The 15187-nt window shown below is 27.7% G+C and overlaps 1 pseudogene; it reads right to left on the bottom strand.

Annotated features, from left to right (window-relative positions):
* Positions 1 to 796: 796 nt before the first annotated feature.
* Positions 797 to 15181, bottom strand: LOC113391182 (annotated as a pseudogene).
* Between the last annotated feature and the right edge of the window lie 6 nt (positions 15182 to 15187).

The following is a 15187-nucleotide window of genomic DNA, read 5'->3' as shown; positions in this document are numbered from 1 at the left end:
CTTTGATATAAGAATAAAAAGGATTAAAAACCCAAGTGATGCAACTGCAGAAAAATAACAAAAAGGAAACTAATGCATACTTACAGCTAATATACACACACTACAATATATAACATGCAAGCATTTACAAATGGAATAAAAATATATATAAATATATAAAGAAAAATGCAATACATAACAATTGTACATATACAACATTAAAGTGGATTACGGAAATTGTAAGTTACTTAAAGCATCCATTAACGAAGTGACCACTTTTATTAACAGAAGGAAGTAACAAAATAGATGAGCTTTTAGCTAAGCATGTATATTAAGCACAGATTGCTAAAATTGAGGGAAGAACAAACAAGTACCGGACAAATGTTCAGAAATTATTGTACTATATTTTTATGTAGAAAGTAAATTTGTAATATTTGAATTTGTTAGAATCACGTTAACACATTATTAAAGATGATTATGATGTAGAAAGGAATAAAAAAAACAAATGTGGTTAAATGTTCATATATATTAGAATAATAGCAGAATATGAAGTGAACTGCAACAAAATTATGTCCAGATTATCAAAAACACATTACAAAAAACGTAAGTATTATAATTGCATGCAAAATTGGAAATAATGATGTGAATAAAAAAATAATAACAATTAAAATAGATTATTTTTGTTTTTCCACTTTAATAGTCTTTGAAGAAAAACAAGACTTTATATAAAATTGTATAGAAAACGATACTTCAGATATAGATGGAAAATAGACGTCTATATCAATTAACAAGTATATTCCATTCCAATAATTTCTGCATATAGATATATAAATTCATAATAAATATATTTAGTCTGTTTATTTAACAATGTAATTAACTAATTGCTAATGATCAAATAACATTTCCGCGAGAGCGCTTATATCTGAAATTTCTGAAGCATCATCATCGTCATCACCATCATCATCCGATAAATTAAAACTGATTTCGCTCTCGCTCCCACCATCTTCTATTCTCACCCCTCTATTCCGGCGTCTTATATTGCGGCGTTCTCGAAAATTATTGATTTCCTGTTCATCCAGAATTGCTGCGACATCTATAACCATCAAATTACATTGCTAAGTGCTTCGAGAACTTGCCATTTCTTTTTTCTTAAATAATTTAACTTTCTATGTCATCCTCACTTTCAACATCAGAAGACAAAGACCCGTTATCAGAACCATCCATATCACTGTCATCATCTTCTTCCTAAAAAAAATAATTATTTAATACCCAAAGCATAATTAAACCAAAAATTTAAAACTAGAATTCGATATCTTATTATTTTGGCATACGTTCACTCTGTGTAATGTGGTTGCATGTATATTGTGTATATATAAATGTTTGAATACAATATTTCTGTCACAATTGGCCACAACGCAAATTAAACATTTTGCATAGTTCAAAAGCATACAATTTGTTATTAGGTTTTTTATTGTTTGAAAAGGCCAAGAAATAATTGTACATTTATAAATAACAATGCTGATTGAATTAGTTTTTTTTTCTGATATATGATAGTCAATGTATATTAAATATATATTAAATTCATCATAGTTCTTAGTAAACATTTGCAGCTGATATTTAGATTTAGAAGTTTTTGATTTTATTTTTCCGCGATTCAAGGAGCATTGCAAAGTTTTTCCTTATTTAAATCTTATGCAATTTTTATCATTATTTAATTAGCAATAAATATAAATTACTCTTACATTAGTTTTTTTTTTTGAAGAAAATATGAAAAAAATTAATTCATAATAAATATATATTTATTACATATATATTATGAAATTGCAAATTGTAGCATATTATTTTGCTACTGTGTTAAATGAAAATCACTATAAAAAAGTCATTTTTGTCAGATTTTAATATACTTATTATAAAATATTAATATACTTATTATGAAACACATTTGTTAAATTAATAAAATAAAATTTAGTATTGATCATAAAAATCTTATCTCAATTATCAATCACACATAGACTACTAAGTAACTGTAACTGTAAAATACATTTTGTAGTATTGTATTCTGATAGCAAAACAATGAAAATGTCATTGAAGATATAAACAAATTATAGTTTAATTTCCTTATCTATGGTTTAATGTTTATAAATTCGTGTAAATTCAAAATTAATAAATTTAGTTAAAAAAAATAGTGAATTTCAAAAACCATGCAAAACAGGGGATAGGTATATATACAAATATTACATACATACATACATACATACATACATACATACATATATATTAGGTTTTCGATCCGTAATCGTAAAAAACATTTCTAGAGACACAGTCCAAAATTATGACACATTTACCCCAAGTTTTCTAGAATTAAGACTTTTATTAAACTAGTAAAAGCATTTTTTTAAATTGCTCTACCTTAAGAGGCCCTCTTTAAAAAAGGAAGTACTAAAGTGTATAGGTAATTTGGTCATTCAACCAAATTTAAAAATTTTAAATTTATAATTTAAGAAAATGTCTTAAATTTTAAAAACTTGAAGCAATTGTATCATTATTTTTTATTGTGGTCCTAGAAATTTTATTTACGGATGTGAACAGTTCAGATGAACAAAATTAATAAAAATTAACCACAATAATATAAAAATAATCACAGCTCTAGGTTGTTCTTAAATGCTCAAAACTTTGAAACTCCATATAATAAGTACTGTTCTAACTTTTTTTTCATGATAATTACGATCAATAATATCACCCCATTTCGGCTTGATGTTGAGTTTTAGGACACCTGTATATATATAGAATCAATATATAATCATAATTCCACTTACTGCCTCATCATCATCCTGTTCGCGCTTCCGTCCAACATCATATATCCTAATAGCAGATTCTTGAACCGAATCATAAAGACCCTGATTTTCTACTAAAGCAATTTGGCTATCCCATTCATTTACACACAGATCATATATGCTACGACGAACCTCAATAGTTGCTGTAATAAAAAAATTATATACATTTACTGAAAGCACAAAATTAAAAGTGTTGAATTGCAAAAGCACTACGTATTTTTGTAAGTGCATGTCTTTATCTATCTTAATCATTATGAATTTTAAAATTTTATTTTTTTTATAAATTAATACATATATACAGTAGAACCTCAATTAACTGAACTAATTGTTGTTGATATGCATTGGATAATCCAATGTATGAAGAATAATGATGTGTATTTATCAAAAATAACAAATACATACATAGATATCAATGAAAATCAATGTTTAATAAGAAATTAACATTTTCTTATGTATGTAAATACATATAACTCTGTCGCGGCTGGTAGTCCGGATAATCTCGAATCCGTATAACTGAGGTCCGGATAATCAAGGTTCTACTGTATATATATACATATACATATATAATATATTCGAATATAATATATATATATATATATATATATATATATATATATATATATATGAATTTTAAAAAAATGAAGTAATCAAAATATTTTGAATTTTGAAAAAGAAGAAGAAAAGAAAACAAAGTGGTAAAAAATTGTCCAAATATTAAAAAAATTAAACTTGCATACATTAATTAAATTTTGATAGCTGTCGAAAAGCAAAGAAAAAGAACTTCTCTTATTTACACATTGTGAATTTAAAAAAAATCAAACAGATTCAGACCTTCTTAGGTCAAAATTTTGTTCAATATATATATATATATATATATATATATATATATATATATATATATATATATATATACATACATCTTATATATAAAATTCTTCTGTAACAATGTAAGTTTCATATTTCCTCCTAAACTATAATTCGGATTTTCATGAATCTTCCTGAAGTTTATTCGGGAAATTTTTTAGAATGTTTTGATTCATAGAAATATAGTTAAATTGTAGAAATAAATAGAAAAGATTACAAAAAACCGCTTATCATTGTTTGCCCTTGAAAATATTTGAAGCTTAGTTTGACATTAAAAACAATTGAGGACTGTCATTTGCCAAACATTTCTAATCACTTATAGGCTAAGGCGATATTAGAATATAATAAATTCATAATTATGAATAAGGAAAATGTAATGTCTACATTATTAATGCCGAAAAGCAGCTGAGATGTGCCAAAAATTAAATTAATATAAGATGCAAATAATATAACATGCATTTGACAAGTGATGCAGTCTGCGCATGCGTCTGACGTGCGCGTGGTTTGCTTTTGCTTGCAATAATTCAGTAACAGATTCGCCGTACGAATTCGCGCAAAGGAGCGAGCCATAAGTGATTGCGCTCAAACATATTCAATTTGCAGTCGTTTTGCCTTACTATACTAAGTCACAATACAAAAAAAATTATTTAGAAGTTTCATTGTGTCAAAAATTCATATGTTTGTCACTGGGTACGGAATATTTACTCAATGGAGCGCTTTGGGTCTGAAATTTTTACTATTTTCCAATTCGTTTGGAATTTTGGAACTAGGTTCATCTTACTCTTCAGAAGTGAAAACAATTTAGACTCCTTTACCACTTCTCGGGTGGATGACATTTCTTTTCAGTGGTGTAGTTTTACTTTTTTCAAAATAACGTTGGGTATCGATAAAAGAACTAATTATACGAGAAAAATATTTAATAATGTTTTTCAAAAAAGGAAATACTTTTCAAGTTACTGGCTACTGAATATTTGTTTCTTTTTTGCGTTTTTCATCATTTTTTGCTAACACCTTCAAAAATATACATTTTAACGAAAATCATGTAATGAACAGAATTATATCAATTAAAATCTTAATAAATCGTTATTTTATAGTGTTTTAGGAACATTATTAGGCTAGATATGAAAATGGGTTTTTATAGTGCTCAAAATAAGCTTTAAAATGAGTACTTCTGCGTGTAAAATGAGTGAGCTATCATGCAGATAAAGGACGCATGCAATGTTTTTTTTTTTTTCATTTAAATCAAATACTTTGAATGCCATATCCACCAAAATTAAAAATAATCGTATTCAATCTAGAATTAACTTGGTTTAAGAGATCTTGATGGATTCTCGAAAATACCACAACTTTAGTACAAATGATTCTCAAAAAACTCATGATTTCATGAAAAAAAAACATTTAAAAAAAACAACCAATTTCTCATCATAATACCTCTGAAAGAATACGTATAAAAGTATATATATATAAGAAAATTCGAGGTATTTTTCTGACTAATTATTATTGTTTATTATTTTTTCGTTACACAAATATTGATAGATGTATGATTAATTAAGGAGCTGTCCAACCAGAGGTCTTTCGAGCCCTTTAACCCTTCGCCGTTTTACAATAAGAGAAGTTACGGTAAAATTAATGATAGAGAAAGTTGTAGCTCATTTAATCACCTTTAAAATAGTGTATTAAAAGTTCTGATAAAATCAGAATTAAAAGAGTAATAATCCAATTAATGCTGTGGATGGTGACGGAGTGCAAATTGTTAAAAACATTGAAATTAAGATAAAGATTAGCCCATTTCCAAAATATCAAGTAAATTGGAGCACATTAAAAAAATTCACAGAGCAATAATTTTATTGATTGTAAGTTGAATAGAGCACATGTGAACAGGATTTGACAAATTAATTCACTTCAAATATGAACTTAAGCAATAATGTATATTGATTTATTGGAGAAAAAAACGTAATTTAGATATTAAAATTACTAAAAGCCAGTTAAAATATGGTACGAAATTATAAAAATTATAGGCAACATTATTGAAGCATATATTTTGGGTAAAAAAATAAAAGGTGATATTGCACCTTTGCCGCGAATGCTATATATTAATTCTTTCTGAATTTGTTGTACTTTTTAAAGGATTTCAATTTTCAACACGTGTATCTTATGCTGTGACATAAATCACAAAGGCAGACGATCATTTTTAGTGTGATAAATTTGGAAAATCGATGTTTTAGTCGTGAATAAACAAAAAATCATTCATTTATACATCCACATCTACAGGTATGACTAAAAATACTATATAACCCTTAAATGCAATAAAATAAATCGAGCTATTGGAAATAAATTTGTTCTATAAATCGCAGTGTATAATTTTTAATATACAATTTTATTGAACATTTTTTAATATTTGTTAAATGAATAATTAAAGTGTTAACTGTGGGAATTGAGAACAATCATTTTATTTGAAATAGTTCTACATTCAACATCACTCATGTATTGGTGTAAATAGTAATTCAACATAATTATTAACAGTAATTATTATTTTTAACTAAGCAGTAAATATTAGTATAAAAAATTGAAAAATTGTAGACATGAGTACAGAACAACGTCTGTCGGGTCAGCTAGTATATATATATATATATATATATATATGTATATATTTAAAAAACAATTCTTTTGAGCTAAGTTAATTTGCTTTCGTTCATTATTAAATCTTCCTAAAACAAATGTACCCATATCATAGATTTACTTACATATACTAGAATAATCTGTTGCATCCAATGTTTTGAATGATGATTCATAGTGTTCAGAAGAATTATCTGTCTCCTTTTCTAAGCTAGTAGTATATATTGTGTTACTTATGGAAAATCTTATATGGGACTGATCAAGTAAAGGAACAGTTCTTAGTAAGTTGTAAGTTCGAATATCCCAAACTTCAGTGTTTGATACAACCTGCAAATAGACATTTTAAATAAACATTAAAATATCAGATTTTGTCAAACATTTGTCATGCATTATACATAAGCATAATAATTATCCCTTATATACATATATATTAAATTGTGCTTGTTAACTAGAAGCAGAGTTACAATTTTTTTTTTTTTAAATCTACTAATGATATTCATGTTGATAATTTGTTAGTATTGTCCCAAAAGTTGATGACCATGCATAAAACCCATGTGATTAATTCACAAGCCACTTTTTTTTTTTTTGTGACACCAATTCCATGTATCGATCAACTGATCAATTTTCTAGCATGTAGAAATAATAATAACAAACCTTAATTTTACTCCTACTTTATAATCGAATTTTGTAATTATGAGTTACTATAAACAAACCTCGATTCCATTAGGATGAAAGACCCCACTCAAATTCTGATTGAACTTATCAAATTTGTGAATAGGCTTTCCTGAGTTGACATCCCACAGAACTCCATCGGATAAAACAAGATCATCATTAGGAGAAAATGTAGCCCTGTTGTTTTTATAAGAGTTGCTAATGACTGGAACAAAGTGTGCTAATTGTTGACCAGTTTGCACATCAATAATCTGAAATTACATGATATAAGTAACTTTGAATTTGACTTTTATATTCATGGTAACCTAACCTTTGCACTTTGTCCTTTAGTTCCAACAACTTTATCTTGCTGATTACTAAACTCTATATATTCCTCATCTTGTAGCGAGATTCTGAAATTGATGAATTAATTTATAATATTATAAATTCATAGTTGTTTTTCTATAGTAAAAGTTGTTTTTTTTTAATAAGCAACATGAAGTATTATGTAAGTTATGTCAGCATTAATTTTATTGCACCAATTACTTCAAGACTTTAAAAAACATTTTGGTAATTATCATGAAAAAGAATTACACTGAAATCCACAGTATAATCAATTTCAAATATGACAAATTGAATATGATAAATATTTATCACAATTTTATCTACTTATTTATGATATGTTAATCCACAACCTATCTGTTCCAATTCTAAGTGCAAAACTAATTGTCAATGCAGTCGATTTCAAATATATGAATATGTTTAAAATTGCAAGAAAAATGCATTCTATGACAATAGTAAAATTAAAATGTCCAAATCATTTGTAAGGTTAAGAAACTTCAAAAACAAAGTGAATAAACAATAAGAAGAATATATTATTAAACTATCAAAAAAAAAGTGAATACATATTTAAATATAGTTGGTTTAAACATTTAGAATTATCGAGTTTACAAAATGTTTGACTTTTATTTTTTCAAGAATTCTAGCAAAAACTGCATTAAGGGTTTCTGTTCAGTTCACTTTATAGACAATTTACAACACATTTAAACAATTTACAAATAGTTTTGACAATTTTCTACATTTTCAGAAAAGTATGCATTTTTGGACAGCCTACGTCTTCAAAAAATTCTCACTTTGACTTTTCCATACCCCAGTTCATGGTTGTGTCAAATGTTTAATTCAACTTTGCTGGAAGTTATCACTTTAAAATCGTTTAAAATTCACAGCAAAAATGATTCCAATTTATGAGAAGACATTGGAATTATTGGTTAATAAAAAGCCTGACATATCCATAATCGAATTTCATGATGTATAAATAAAATAAATATTGTACTTATAAATATCACTTACTTGGTAACTAATCCATTGTTGGTGATTAAAGATATTGCTGACAATGGTCTTCTCCACGTACAAGATGATAATAATAAGGTAGAATTCCTGTTTGTTTGAATACTATACACATAGGACTCATGACATTGTGAGCTTGCTAATTCTAAACCTGTCATAGTATTGATAATTTTTATATCACCAGCATATGTACCAACAATCAAGTTCTGCTGACCATTCTAAAAATATGAAGCATATTATATATATATATATATATATATATATATATATATATATATATATATATATACTGTTTAATACACACAAAATACATACTACTTTTTTTTACACTGATACAATTAAATTTTTATATTTCAATATTAAAGACAAAACTCCTTTAACAAAAATGAAATCTAGAAATCTATCTTTCTAGAAATGCCTTGGAGACTGCAAAAAGTACACAAGTTGTGGCAGAAATTACTTAACTTTACTCACATTTTTGTCAAATAAAATTATCATTTTTCTTTTTACATCATACAAAAAAATGATAAAAAATTCATGGTGTTGACAAGCTAGTTGTATAAATGTTAGCGCTAATTTCGAGTGTTGTTTACATATCTTTGGATGTAACCTACCAACGTTAATAACCGCTGATGATGACATTAAATTGAATGTCGAAATGTTTGGAATTAAAGATTAATTATCTTAGCTTTTTATTCTTATATTTATTGATTCGGGCAGTATCACCAAAATACTAAAGCACTTATTATTCAGTGGAATAAAATATAATTAACACATAAATACACTATATTCTTTAATATTTTCAAGATGTACTCATTATAAAAATGTGATACTTTGATAATCATCATGGTTTTATAAACAAAATAATAATAATAATTGCTTTCTTATGGTAAGTGGCACAATAATATAATTGTATATAAAAAAAAAAAAAAACAAGTACATACCACAAATGAACAGCACGTAAAGAAAGATTCATTATCAGTAGGCCTAAATGTTTTCACAGGACAAAATTGTGAGTGAGTAAATCGCCTATCTAATTTCTTAAAATCATAACCTAAGGGACGTCTTGTAAACCTGCTCACAAAATTTGTACATTGGGACATGATTTTGCTTGGTCTAGGATCAGGGCATTTATGAGGCCTGAAAAATTTTTAATTTTTAATTCAATTCTATGATAAAATTCAAATAAATATTAGAAAAATAAATACATACACTAGTAAATCAAACTGCGGACATGTGGACATAGGATTTTTGCATAATGCATGTTGGTTATATAAGTATTCAGTAACTATAGAATCCAATGTCACTGCACGAACATTTGTGTTAGCTATATTAGGTTTGGATGGACTAAAATGTGGTGCTGTTTCAGTGCAAGATATTTGCTTCTCCAGTGACCTTTGACTTGTGCAAGGCTGACTTGATATTTTGTCAAGTAGAGTTTGAGCAATGGAAGGTTTTCGAACACGAATGGGAGTCATAAAATTCTCAGAAACTGTTTCTCCTGATCTACCAGCTTCATAATTTAAAAATTTAATAAGCTGTGTCGGTGTACCTTGAGAATTGCTAGGAGACATTATTCTTTGGCTTGCCAAACGATTCTACAATTAGAAGATAAAATAAGTAAATAAAAAAATAATATTTATATATGGTTTTGAATCATGTTCTAAAAAATAGTTACTAGTGCAATGCAGCTTAAATATAAAGCGAAGAAACTTTTCAAAACCCAATTTTACAAATTAATAAATAGACAAATACAATTAATAAGTAAATTGAAATATGTAATGATACATGCAAAAAAACTCATTTTTAAAATTCTGAAAACAAAATAATTTTGAGAACAATGTTCTGATGATAACATAAAAATCATGTGTATATTATGAAAAATAAAATAATATAGTTTTAATAACATTCAAAAAAAAAAAAGATCAAAAACTATAATTACAGGTAAAATATACAACCCTTAAGTTGTATTAGATTAAATATAAAAGTCAATTTTTCTCAACTTTCAACAATTTTAAATCAACTCTTATATTTTTCAGATACATGAAAAACATAGATAAGTTTAAGTCTACTAACCCGAGCTTGCACTGAGGTATTAGATGGAGTTCGATAACCGCCTAATTGGGAATGCATTGCCCTACTAGCACTACTATAGTTTAGTTTAGCCTCCTTCTGCAACATTGTTGCTGAATCCACCATTCCACGTTCTAACAAATGTTGATGTATCAATTGCAGTAGCTGCTTATCATTAAATTGGATTCGTGTTTGAGCTACTATATTTGCCTAAAAAAATAATTTATAATTGTCACAATTAACCAATAAACTTGAATTTAAAAAAATGTTATTAATAGTAACAAATCAGTTGACTTACTCTGTGTATATTTGCTAAAGATGAAAAGAATTCACCACTGTTACTTTTTCCAGACACTCTTTCCATTAATTCTAAAGCGTATTTTTGAAACAAAACGTGTTCTTGTCTTTTTTCTTGCAGTATGGGATCCTTCATCAGATCTAAATTAAACAAAATATTATATTTTAATTTCTTGCAATATATATATATATATATATATATATATATATATATATATATATATATATGTAGGAAAAGGTAAGAAATTTAGCAAAATTATTATTCTGATTATGTTAGAAATAACTAGTGTTTTGCAAATTTTTTATACAAGATTAAACTGCACAAATAATTTCAAACAAAATACTGTTCCTTTGTTGATTTTTCTGAATTAATTTTCATTATAACAATAAAATAAAAATAGTTTATAAATTGTTTAATAAAATATGTAAGATATAAAGATCATATAAATCAACTATATGCCTACTAAAATATGAGAAATTAAACATAATTACTTTGAAGCTGTCCGTTGGCAAAAAGAGGAAGTTTGCTAATAATCTGTCTAATTTTGTCTGATCGAGCCAATCCAGCAAGGGCTTTACAAGCTAATGCTCTAATAGCATCAGCATCTGTTATTGGCGTCTTTACCATCATCAATTGTAGCAATATCAAAATACCATTGTTAGCTCTAACACTTTCCCACACCTTCTGTATTAACTCTTCAGAAGATTTCAATGGGGTCTTTTTCTCATCGCTGGTGTTCCACTTGATGAAAATCGGCTTATTGAAGCACCTCCCTGTAAAATAATTAATAATTATTAAAATTCAAAGGGTCAAACTATGGGATATATTATATATCATGTTAGTGATATGAAATACATTCCTAAATTATGTTTAATAATATTTTAATACACTCCACTTTATGAACAAAGTTTTTATTTCAGCACGTTCTACAATTATATATTAATGCAATTATACATAATGCAATAGACAGCTGAATTTAATATTCAAGAATTGATTAGAACCTAAAATAGAGTTAAAAACTAATATATTTGATGGATATTTAAATAAATTTCAATTCATTAGCCAAATATTTATTTAGAACATTTTTTGAAAAATCTTGAATATGCTAACCAAAAGCAAGGCAAGAAAATCTACCAAGTCATCAGGACTTTGGAGGAGCAATATCAAGGAAGGTGGGAGGGACTTCCACATGATAGCCAACAATTGTTGAAGCTTAAGAGAAAACTATTCAGGCCAAGAATCACATAAAAAGATTTTTGAAGGCATACAATAAAATGTGTTAGTTTTTATTGTAATTTGATGTAAAATTGGAAAAAATATTGAAAATATTAGTATTAAATATCAACTTTTGAAACACGGATGAAGTTTTTATTTAATAACCACAGACAAACAGTCTGTAATTGTTCTTACTTGCCCAAAATGAAAAGCAACAAAAACCGTGTTGATTAAGCATTATAATAAATGAGTAAAAATAAAAACGTAAGTTATTTTTCAAAATTGAAAAGTTTATGTACTAAGCTTTTCATTTAAACCTATGTATACAATGGGTATTGTCCATAGTCAGGCCACACATCAAAATCACAAAAAATAAACAATTAACTTCATATATACCTCATGAACAACATTTGTTCATTTTATTTGTTAATTGAGGTAATTCCAATGTTTTTCAACATAAAAAAGTGATATACAAATGCATATGAGATTAGATTAACTCACCCTATTTAAGGAGCGCACACACAGTTCACTAAAACAGCTAAAGCCGATTTTTGAACATCGGCATCGGCAACTATTTCTCTTTCAGCAGCTCCTAATACTATACTTGTACCAACTGTCAATGTTTCTTCTGGTAAATCAAGTTTTTCACACAACAAGGCTTGAACTTTCGGCATGACACAACCAATAGCTATGACATCTAATGCAGAGCGTACTGTTTCTGCACGACCACTATAATTCCATTCATAAGCGAATGCTATGACTAACAATAGCAATGTGATGCCACCAAGTCTCATTAGTTCATCAATTGGGGGCCAAGGGGATTTAAAGAACAGCAATTCCTGCAACGTTTGTACTTGCACTGCAACTTCTTCTGGTGTTGATTTGCAAGCTTTATATGGTAATAAAGCACATGGTGCCGCATCAGGATTGTATTGTCTCATAACTTGTACATATTTGTGATAAAGGTGGGCTTCCAAATAACGTTTCAACGCTACACACACATGTCTGACGGCTTGCCTGGCAGAATATTCTTGGTCATCCGTCATTTGGCTATCTTCTTCTTCTTCGTTTACTAATATGGGGAGAACTGATATCACATTATAAAGTTTCCGAAGACCATCTTGACTGTCAAATTCATTTAGTATCACTTTAAATTGAAATGAAAAACTAAAAAAAATAACTGCATTGTTGACCCCTGATTCATGTGTACTTTGAAGTAGCCATAAAGCATAGCGTACAAGATCGGCTATCACATACTGGGGCATCAAACAAACCCTTTCCATCGTGTCTTCACTGTAAGCCAAATGGCACAAAAATGTTGATACCCCAGTTGAAGCTATTCCTGGTCGTGGTACCTCTAAAAGACGCTAAAAAAATATGTAATATAGATTCCACAGTATTATCACACATCATATGCATTTATAATACTTACTAGCAATCCACCCATGGATAAAAATTCAATTGAAACCTTTTTATGATACAACAATGCAGCTAAGTATTTTAGAGCTTCAAATGCTATTCTTTGATAACGAATTTCTTTCCCATTGATATAATGTAGTATCAACTCTAAAGCTTTTTGTTCGAATACATGACCCAGGAACTGCAATATTGTAACATGTAATCAGTGGTCGAGCTGATTATATTTCAGACAAGATATAATAGATATTGTCTTTGACACAAAAAGAGTTTGTTTAAATATTTCAAAAATTCAATTAAATTAATAGTCATCTAACCTCCTGGTATTCCCCCATAGATGTCAGATAGCGCAGTATCAGCATTTGTTTAGATTCATCTGTAGGCGGATAAATCTAAAATAAAATGTAAAAATAAATAAATATAATCATGTAAAGTATAAATAACAAAATTCTAAAGTTCAGCAGTATTAATTATTTTAATTATGTTATTAAAAATTAATTACCGAAATCCTTCGCCCCATGATCGCGTTACCACTCAGGCCATCTCGACTAGTGGAATTTTGTGATAAGCCGTGTACAGACTCTAATGAAGCTACGGTTGGTGAATTTATATCACCTATTGCATGTTCTTGAAAATGTGAGGTAGAGCAAACTGCTGCATCATCACCCAATTCTTTGGCATTGTCTGGATTGAATTTTAATTGTTTTACTGGCTTTTACTGAATCATTTTCACAGTGTCGCACACGAACTGAATAAAAAAGTTAGTTTAGGATGAGAAATAATATTAATTATTATAAGTTATATGGAACATAATAAACCTTTTTTCTTGGAAGTATTTCCTGCATTATGGCTTTCACTACTACTATCTCTTGCTTCTGAATTTGCATCACTATTCATTAGTGCAGGATCTAAGATAAGTTATTTTTATATTAGTATATGTACAAAAACTCTAGTACTATTGGAACATAAAAAAAAAGTATTTTAATTATGACATATCTTTTATACTTTCAGTTAAGGATTACCAAATATTAGTTTAGTTCCAATTTGGTCTTTTTTAACTTGTTTTTGTATAAATGTGTAAATTCCTGAACATGTAAACGTTCTAGTAAGGTATTATATTTACTTGAATTGAAACAACAGCAATTGATTCAATAAAAACATACCATTTTCATTACACAAAGTGCCCAAAAGGCCTCTGGAATTCATCATCTTTTTCTTTTGGTATATGCATTCCATGCAATCTTTGCAGTAGCAATGGGACTAACTTTGCATTTTTTTCTCTGCAGAAAAATATTAAATGTAATCATTACCCAGTCATTAAATTAAAAAAAATTCTGTATGTATAGAATTATAATTATTACATATATGCTTATCTCTATAGACTCTTCTGTTATGTCTAAAAATATAGCAATAATTCGAAGACATGATTAAAATCAATGTAAAAAAAAAATTATACAAGAGTTATACCAAAAATAGTTTTGTTTAAATGCTTCCAAATGTCTATTTGAACTATATCTATCTATACCTATATCCATTGGCAATATCTTGAACATCCATGGCAGCAGCAAGTAAACCAGTAGCATAACTTTGTAGTGGCTCATAACTGTTCTCAGCCCCACTAAACAGTCTCATCATTAAATTTTCCATATCAGTCTGAAAACAAAATAATTAAATTATATTTTTTTAACGACATTTTAATACATTTTATAGTAAATTAAAAAACAGTACCTGAAAAACAGCAGATATTTCAAGACCTGGCAATATTACCCACATTAATCTGCAGGCAGCTACATTTAAAGGTGCAACACAACATCACGAACAATTTGTTGACGAGAAAAATATGAGTCTCGAAATAATCATTGACCAGCTGTCAAAACATTTGTTTTTTATATAT

Source organism: Ctenocephalides felis, unplaced genomic scaffold (genome assembly GCF_003426905.1).
Source record: "Ctenocephalides felis isolate EL2017-DRISC unplaced genomic scaffold, ASM342690v1 CF-g0.4_SCAFFOLD_00229, whole genome shotgun sequence".
Taxonomy (NCBI): Eukaryota; Metazoa; Arthropoda; class Insecta; order Siphonaptera; family Pulicidae; genus Ctenocephalides; species Ctenocephalides felis.
The sequence above is the reverse complement of the archived record's forward strand: the minus strand, read 5'-3'. Positions and strand labels throughout refer to the sequence as shown.